Source organism: Juglans regia, chromosome 4 (assembly GCF_001411555.2).
Source record: "Juglans regia cultivar Chandler chromosome 4, Walnut 2.0, whole genome shotgun sequence".
Classification (NCBI taxonomy): domain Eukaryota; kingdom Viridiplantae; phylum Streptophyta; class Magnoliopsida; order Fagales; family Juglandaceae; genus Juglans; species Juglans regia.
The window spans coordinates 21,414,748-21,424,070 of NC_049904.1; the positions used below are offsets into that span (position 1 = coordinate 21,414,748).

Here is a 9,323-nt window from a genome sequence, read left to right on the forward strand (position 1 = left end):
ACGAAGCAGATTTCAAGCACAATTAGCATCCATTACCAACAAGAAGGATTTGAAAAAATTAGCTGGAGCAATGTCACAAGTATCAGACAGTGACGATGAAGAAGAAGCACAACACCAAGCCAGATTATCTTCACTATAGCAACCTGCATTATCACCAGCTCATCAGACCTCTCCTTCTCAACAGGCCTCCCCAAGTAACCAAGCTGCCTCTCCCTCTCAAGATTACTCACCTTATCATCCAGTACAACTGATGGATTCTCAAGACCCTTTTGAACTCGAATTAGTAAATTATGATCCTCGGAATATGTGACTTCACAAGATTATCACTTTTACATTAATCAGCATGACAGACAGAAGTTGTCAGGAATATTATCTCTCCAAAAGATTATTATTGTCCAGCAAGACAACAAATGTTTATGTTCATACAAGTTTACGTGTCCTGTACTGTGTTTGTTTTTAGTGTCGGCTGATACTGTTTTTGTTTTTAGTGTCGGCTAGTACTGTTCATGTATTATTAGATTTACTGTTTAAGTGTCTATATAAAAGGGTTCATGAGGAAAGAAGGGCATTCAAAATTCCTGATCTGAAATCCCTTCCTCTCTCGCTCAAACCTCTTTTTTCCAATCCGTCCAATCTCTCATTCTCACCACATATCCCAACCTTCTTTCTTAATGTCTCCAACTTCCAACTCCTTTGAGAATTAGTCTCCCTGTAAGTATTATATTTTTAATGAAGAAGTTTATTTCATATATCTTTATTATATTATTCAATTCCTCATGCATATGGTCGGTTATACCGCCTGCCCTATCTATTAACATGCATATGGTCGGTTTTACCGCCTATTATCATTTCTATTAATATTATTTATTTATCTATTCCATACCTGGGATATACGCCTTTGGTATCAGAGCCATTGGTGATTATATTGTTATATTGTTATATTGTTATATTTTATCATCTGTTATATTGTTAATTTAATTGCTGTTTAAAATAAATTGATGTAGTTATTATGTGATATATTTAGATTTATTTTATAATAAAAATAACTTTATAATCTAATAAATTATATAAAATTATTTTAATTTGTAAAATATTTTTATGTAATTTATTTATATTTAAAATATTTATTATAATTTAATTATTTTTTAGAGTTTTTATTATCGCCGAAATTGATTCAAAGATGATATTAAAATCTGTTTTGGTTAAGAAAAATTATCTTAAAATGTGGTAAAACTCTACAAAACTAAATTATTATTTTCACTATCTAAATTGAAATTAAGAAAAAAGAAAAATAATAATAATAAAACAAAACCTCCTTTATTCTTAAAAGTTAATTTTTTTAATATTATTATTATAGGTCAGAAGTTCAATAACTTTAGAAGCTTAGAAGTTGTCCACTTATGTTTGTGTTGGACTTGGGCTGGGGATTGTTAGATGTTAGGCACTGTAGATTTATTTGGACCTGTCGCTTTTGTCCAAAACGGAAACCTTTTGAAAAAGGGAGCTGCTAGGGGCCGGTCGGGTGAGATTTTTAGTTTTACACCTACAAATAAAAACTTGACAAGTAGGAGGTTCACTAAGTTGAACAATAGGGATGCATGTAGAGCATTCCATTTATTATGTCATCTTCCCCCCAAAAAACCCGATTCACTCTGTGGCCTTTTCCCAAAAACAAAACTTGATCTCCCTCCCTCGTCGTTCGTTCTCCCCCTTCCCAGAGTTGCTCGTCGTCGCTCGTTGTCCCATATAATTTCTGTAAGTAATGAAAATATTGCATGGTTATGATGATTTTAGGGCTGGGCTGTGTGTATTTGTTGCTCTGTAATGGCAGGGGCTGGGGCTGTAGTCGACGAACGAGTATATTTGCAGCTGTGGGTGTATTTGCTCTATTTTTACATAAATTGAAGGGATGCATATGCCTTGGCTACTCTCTTCCCAAGTCCACGTTCCATGGATCTATGTCCATCCCAAATTCTACCATATATCTATTGGATTTGAAACAATATTCCCCAAGTTTCCAAAAACAGATAAAAGAAACAAATCTCAAGTCTTACTCAACGTTCCACCACGTTCCATGGATCCATGTTGTTAAGACCCAAAAACCAAATCTCTTCCTCTGCAGATCAGATAATATGTTGGGTAATTTAAATATTAAAATAAGCTCCTTAAGTCTTAAGGGACCAACAGAGGGCAATGAACAAAAAAAAAATCAGACCAAGCTTTACATATATGCTAAAGAATACAAACACCAATCTTACCAGACAATATTATCGACGGAGATGGGATGAGTTCGACAGAGCTCCAGTGAGGTTTTCGATGGGTTGAGACGATGGGTTGAGAAGAGAGAGATTTTCGGGGCTGAGATGATGCATAGAACGATGGAGAGAGACCAAGCTTTCAACAAATTGAAACCACTGGGTTGAGACGATGGTGTCTCCTGAGAAGAGGGTGATTTTCGGGGTTGAGCAGAGGGAGATTTGTGGGGAAGAAGATGATGAAGAGGGAGATTTTTGGAGTTGAGAAGAGGGAGATTTGTGGGGGGAGAAGAGGTTTCACTGCACTCACATTTACAATTAGTCTAATGTTCTGTATTACGTGTTTTAATTTTATTGGTCGGGTGTAAAACAAACAAAGTCACCCATCCGGTTTGAAGCTTTTCTCTTTGAAAAAATTAGGACACCTTCAAAGTTGCCATTTAGAATATTGAGACTCAATGTTATCACTCAAGAGAGATGCACCTAAGTCGAGTCCAACTTATACTTAGAAGATATTGATTATATACCTAAACTTATATAAGATAATAAGCCAACTGATATTGATCTTTTAAGTGAGTGGTGATTTTAGATAATTTGAGTTGATCTGTAAATAGTATTATTTTATGAGTTCTATTGAGATGTATTTAAATAATGTATATATGACAAAATATGTATTTGAATGTTTGAAATAAGTTGAAATGTGTTTTAAACTTTAATAAAAAATTAAAAAAGTAATGAATTTCGTCAATAATTTATTTAAAATTGATTGAAGTGATAATTTATCTTTAAGACACAGCTAAACATCGATATTGGATTGCAAGGATACTAATTTGTGAGGTGATGCGAGCAAAAGTCCGAGTCTACGATCCATCCACCACCACGTAACATCATCATGACTTTTGACTAGAGGGTCACCTTAGCGTGTGGAAACATGTTTTCAACTTGCTCGACTTAAAATTTCCATCCACCAACTTAGGGGTAGAAAATATTGATATTCCAACGAAAAATAAATCATGATTTTTAATTGGGCATGTCCTCTGGCATTGACTAGAGGGTCTAAATAGGTGGTACTGATAAATGTGACAAAATGGACATGACAAAGTTAATGCCTTGTATATTACTCCTGGCTGTCACACAACCCACACCGACATGTGATAACAACCTTATCTTCATCTAGTTAAGGATATGACAGAGAGCATCCCCACCTTAATTTTTCCGGATGCTAGCTGCAATTTCTTTAAATATCAGTGATCTTGATCTTCCTTTGACTACAACACAAATCCCAATACCTCATTCCACATAGACTACTCATGGCCGACCAAACTACCTGCTTCCTCATCTTCCATTTTCTACCAATGCTTCTCATGTTTAGTTTAACTACTGATGCAAAAATTCTCAACATTACAACAGATCAATCTGCTCTTCTTGCATTGAAAGCTCATATTTCCTATGACCCTCACCATATTTTGGCAACAAATTGGTCCTCTAGTACTTCAGTTTGCAATTGGGTTGGTGTCACCTGTGGTTCCCGACATCATCAGGTTACAGCCTTGAACCTTTCTGACTATGGTCTTGTAGGAACCATTCCTCCGCATATAGGAAACCTTTCATTTCTTGTCAGCCTACGCATCTAGAGCAATAGTTTTCATGGCTCAATGCCAAACGAATTGTCTCATCTTTATTGCTTGGAACTCTTGCATTTGGGATACAATGAATTCAATGGAGAAATCCCGTCATGGATAGGATTGCTAACCAACAATTTCGAAGGTACTATCCCATCATCTCTATTTAACAGTATATCTTCATTGCAACTAATTGTACTTGAAGATAATAAGCTTTCGGGCTCCATACCATCCTCTATCTTCAAGATGTCTACCTTGGAAGCAATTTTTCTTGCAGAAAACAAGTTTTCAGGTCCAATGCCCTCCCTTTTCTTCAACATGTCTTCACTGGAATATATTGATTTCAGCAATAATACGCTATCTGGTACACTACCACCGGAAGTAGGGAACTTAACCATGCTTACAAAGTTAAACCTTGGGAATAACAACTTCGAAGGTATATATAATATTTAGTCTTGATTAGTAGGTTATGCTGTTAATTCTGATCGGTAAGTAAATTCCAATATTTGTTTCTAAACTAGTGTAATTGCATGCACGTTTCACAGGTAGTCTCCCATCCTCTTTATTTAATTGCAAACAGTTGCAATATTTAAAATTGCGGTCTAATAATTTCAAAGGAAAACTATCACCCAAAATAGGGAACTTAACAAGCTCGCATATTTAAATCTTGGCTACAACAACTTTGAAGGTACGTGACGTCTTGTATTAGTTGATAATAAAGATGTCACTAGAGTTTGTCATTAAAAAGTCGTGCACAAGGATAAGCCATAAGTAGCAATAATTTTATTCTCCAATATTGTTAAATCCCTTTGTCGAGTGTACCTATGAAAATAGAGAAGCTAACAATGCTTGCTAGCTTATAGTATGATACCTTAGCAACAACTAAATTCTTTTAATGTAATGTAACCTTAGTCTTGTTTTGGTCGCTATGTTGATATATATATCACCATTCATGATTAGTAGATATGCAATCTAGATTAAATTAAAAAGTTGATAGTTTTTTAGCGAAGTAAAAACGATTTGGGGTGTGGATTTTTATGATTTTTCTAAATGGCTATGGAAGTTGGGATCTTTTTTTTTGTTTTTTGAGATATTGGAATTTATAATTTTAAGTAAATAATCTTAATTTAATGGTTAGAATATTACGAAGGATTCTCATTTCGGTTGCCATATATATTCTTTTAGTCCGTGCAACAAGTAAAAAAAATTGTCATTATGTAAAAATCACACCCACTAAAGTGCATGTGGCTTCGATCCAGTACCATTGCATTAATCAACTCAAGGGTGGCTCAGCCAATTATAAATGTTACATGCCTTATCAACGTCCATTGTATACATTTGAAGTCTTGATTGTTCTCTTACAACTAATTATTAGTTGTATGTTTGATTTGTTATAAACACTTTATTTAATAAATTTATTGTGGCAGGTGCAATACCAAGTGAAATTGGTAATTTGCTGAACCTAGACTATTTCGATTTGGGAGGTAACAATTTTGTTGGCACAATTCCACTAGAGATATTCAATATCTCAACAATACAAGAGTTTGCCATACAAGAAAATTACCTCTCAGGCACTCTTCCATCTGATATGGGTCTCTTCCTTCCAAATCTCGAAGGGATTTTTCTTGGGTTGAATGAACTTAGTGGAAAGATTCCAACCTCTATTTGCAATGCTTCACAACTCAATGAAGTCGACTTGGCAAGTAATTCATTCTCGGGCTTAATTCCAAAAACACTTGGTAATTTAAGGCTCCTTCAGCGGCTCAACCTCGGATACAATAATTTGACCATTGAATCTTCAGAATTAAGTATTTTTTCATATTTTTCGAATAACTTATATCTCAAATTTTTGAGATTGTCTACGAATCCACTAAATAGAGTCCTTCCTAATTCCATTGGAAACCTCTCGATCTTTCTTGAAACACTTGATCTCACTGACTGCAATATGAAGGGCAAGATTCCCATTGACATTGGCAATTTAAGTAGATTGATATATGTCCCTGCGCGGCAATGATTTGGCTGGACCTATTCCAACTACAATAGGAAGATTAAGCATGCTTGAACGTTTGGGCCTTTTTGATAATAGGCTAAAAGGTTCAATCCCATCTGACATTTGTTACTTAGGGAGATTGGGACTTTTAAATTTAGTTGACAACAATCTTTCTAGACAGATTCCCGAAAGCATAAATAATATGACTTCATTAAGATTTCTCAGCTTAGCCTTCAACCAATTAACTTCAAGGATTCCTTCGAGCCGATGGAGGCAGACAGATCTCTTGGCGGTCGACTTGTCATCCAATTCCCTAAGTGGCTCTCTTTCATTAGAGATTGGAAACATGAAGGTCCTGACAATATTGAATTTATCAAGAAATCAACTATCAGGTCATATCCCAGAAACAATTGGTGGGCTCAAATCTCTAGTCAATCTCTCTTTGGCAGGCAATCAATTAGAGGGCTCCATTCCTATATCTTTTGGTGGATTAGTAAGCTTGGAGTTGTTAGATCTTGCTGGTAACAACATATCTGGAGAGATACCCAAGTCCTTAGAAGTGCTACGGTACCTAAAATATCTAAATGTCTCCTACAATAAACTACGAGGAGAAATTCCAACACAAGGACAATTTGTTAACTTCACAGCTGAATCATTCATGTCAAATGATGCGCTTTGTGGTGTGATTAGACTGAATGTTCTTCCATGTAAAGAAGCTTCTCTTGGACCAAGAAAGGCAATGGGGGTGCGTATACTAAAATATGTATTGCCCACATTGGGGTTAACGATACTTGTAGTATCCGTTGTACTAATCTCAAGAAAACTTCATAGGAAGAAGAATCCAAAACTTTCCAACAAAAAAGACTTAATGCCTTTATCAACATGGAGAAGAATTTCGCACCAACAGCTTTTACAAGCAGCAGAAGGGTTCAGTGCTAACAACTTACTTGGGGAAGGGAGTTTCGGCTCAGTTTATAAAGGGACACTCTTAGATGGTACATAAGTTGCAATAAAAGTTCTAAACTTGGAACTAGAAGGTGCATTTAAAAGTTTTGACATAGAATGTGAGATATTATGACACATTCGTCATCGAAATCTTGTCAAAATCATTAGCGTTTGTAGTAACTTTGACTTCAAAGCACTTGTTTTGGAATACATGCCTAAGGGGAACCTAGAGATGTGGTTGTATTCTAACACCCATTGCTTGAATATGCTACAGAGGCTTAATATAATGATTGATGTGGCAGCGGCACTTGAATATCTTCATCTTGGTTATTCAACACCTATTGTTCATTGTGATTTGAAGCCAAACAATGTCTTATTAGATGAAGATACGGTTGGACATGTTGCTGATTTTGGCATCGCCAAACTCCTAAGTGATGGAATTTCTCTCACGCAAACAATGACCATGGCTACAATTGGGTATATGGCACCAGGTAATGTCAAGTACTATTTTTATCATTCTAGTGTTGCATAGATACATAAATGTTCTGCTTTGGTAACATATATATGGACATTTGCACTTAATTTATTTGGATTATCATATGTGAGATGTTTTGTTTTAACGTGTGTAGAGTATGGATCTGAAGGAATTGTTTCTACAAGAGGTGATGTGTATAGTTATGGAATCTTATTGATGGAAACTTTCACTACAAAGAAGCCCAGTGATGATATGTTTACCGGCGAAATGAGCTTAAAGCGTTTAGTAGAGGAATCATTTTCACTTTCGATACTTGAAGTTATTGATTCCAATTTGCTGAGCAATGAAAATGACTTTGCTGCTATGGAGACTTGCTTATCAGCAACTACGAGATTGGCTTTGCATTGTTGTGCAGATTTGGCTGAACAGAGGATCGATATAAAAAATGTTTTAGCCAGACTTAACAAGATCAAATTAAAGTATCTACAAGATCAACAATCGGGCTAGTCAAGCATAGTTTATTACCAAGCTACAGTTTAATCTACAATCGGTATGCAATTTATCTACCACACTTATTTAGAACTTGTTCATGAATTGTTTGATTAATTATTATTTTCTTAGATATATAAAATTCATTTCAAAAATCTTATGCATTTTCAAGAATTCATGTAAATATACTTAATTATGTCAAGTTTATATGAATTAAATTGGCAAAATGTAAACTATATGTAAAAGTTAATAATTGGCAAATCTTTCCGTTGGCACAAATTATATATATATATATTTATATATATATATATGAGTTCTATAAGAAAATACATTAAATGTGTATATATATAGGTGCGCGACCACACCCAAAATATCTTAATTATAACTACAAACTTCAGCAAAACAACTTTGAATTAATATAAATAATATAGTTATTATAAATAAATATCAATATAATGATTTATAACATTCATACTGACTCAAATGACACCCATCGTATCGTCATGCTAAGAACATGATTCTCTCCTATATTTTTAAATACTTTCGAATACTTGGCATAAAGTTTAATATAATATCTACAAAATAATAAATTTCAAGTAGTACGAGTTCATACAAGTCATAACGAGTTTAGATACAAGTCATGAGTTGAGCATGAACAACTTGGTTCATTTACAACATTATTTACAAATCTTGGGATTCCTCTCAAGAGACTTGTTTGATCCATTACCTTGTTACAATTTTCGGAGAACAATGATAGGAGTTCTTCACCTTTTACTGTTGATTGGATTGTAACATATCTATTATTGTGTGTAGACATGCTCCCAACATTGCAGGAGAGAAGTAAGGGGTTGATGTCAGGAATCTCGGTAATCCTAGTTTTGGCAGCTTGGGCAAGTCTCCTTACTAGATTTCGCACTCTCTTTGTGACTCTGGGGTGCTTTGAGGGATGTGGAATTGCTCCATTTTAGAGTTGTGTATATAATAGTGACAGAGCCAGAGACAATCTCTCTTTGGGGTCAAAACTTCTATTCCAATAATAATTTTTTGAATATGATAGATATTGATTTGTATAACAATACAAAAAGGAAACTACAAGCATTTAAGTTGTTTCACTCTTTCACCCATGTCATGATGGTAATAGTAGATCATGAATAATAAAGTATGATTTTATCTCTTCAATGGAGAAATTAATATTTCGATCCAAAATTAAGATCTTAATAAAGAAAAAGAAAACTGCTAAATATACTATGTTATAATTTATATAAACAAATACATTGTTCCTCTTAGGAAAACAAAAGTACATCTTGGAGGGGATAAAATATATCAAGTCCAAAGTGATTTTCTAATCCAAGCCCAAGGTTGAGGGTCTCTTCTGGATGGAAGATAGAGAGAAGGAAGGAGGGGACACAAGGTTGAGGAATGAGAGCGTCAAGAGGAAAGAAAAGGGGAGATGTGACATAAAAGACTAAAAGATAGATGATGTTATATAAATGAACAAGTGGGAGAAGATAAAAAGGGAGGGAACCAAATGAATTCAGGGCCTTATT

General features: G+C 34.6%; 1 pseudogene; it reads left to right on the plus strand.

Moving 5' to 3' along the window:
- Window positions 1-5,871: 5,871 nt before the first annotated feature.
- Window positions 5,872-7,794, plus strand: LOC108987520 (annotated as a pseudogene).
- Window positions 7,795-9,323: the final 1,529 nt, after the last annotated feature.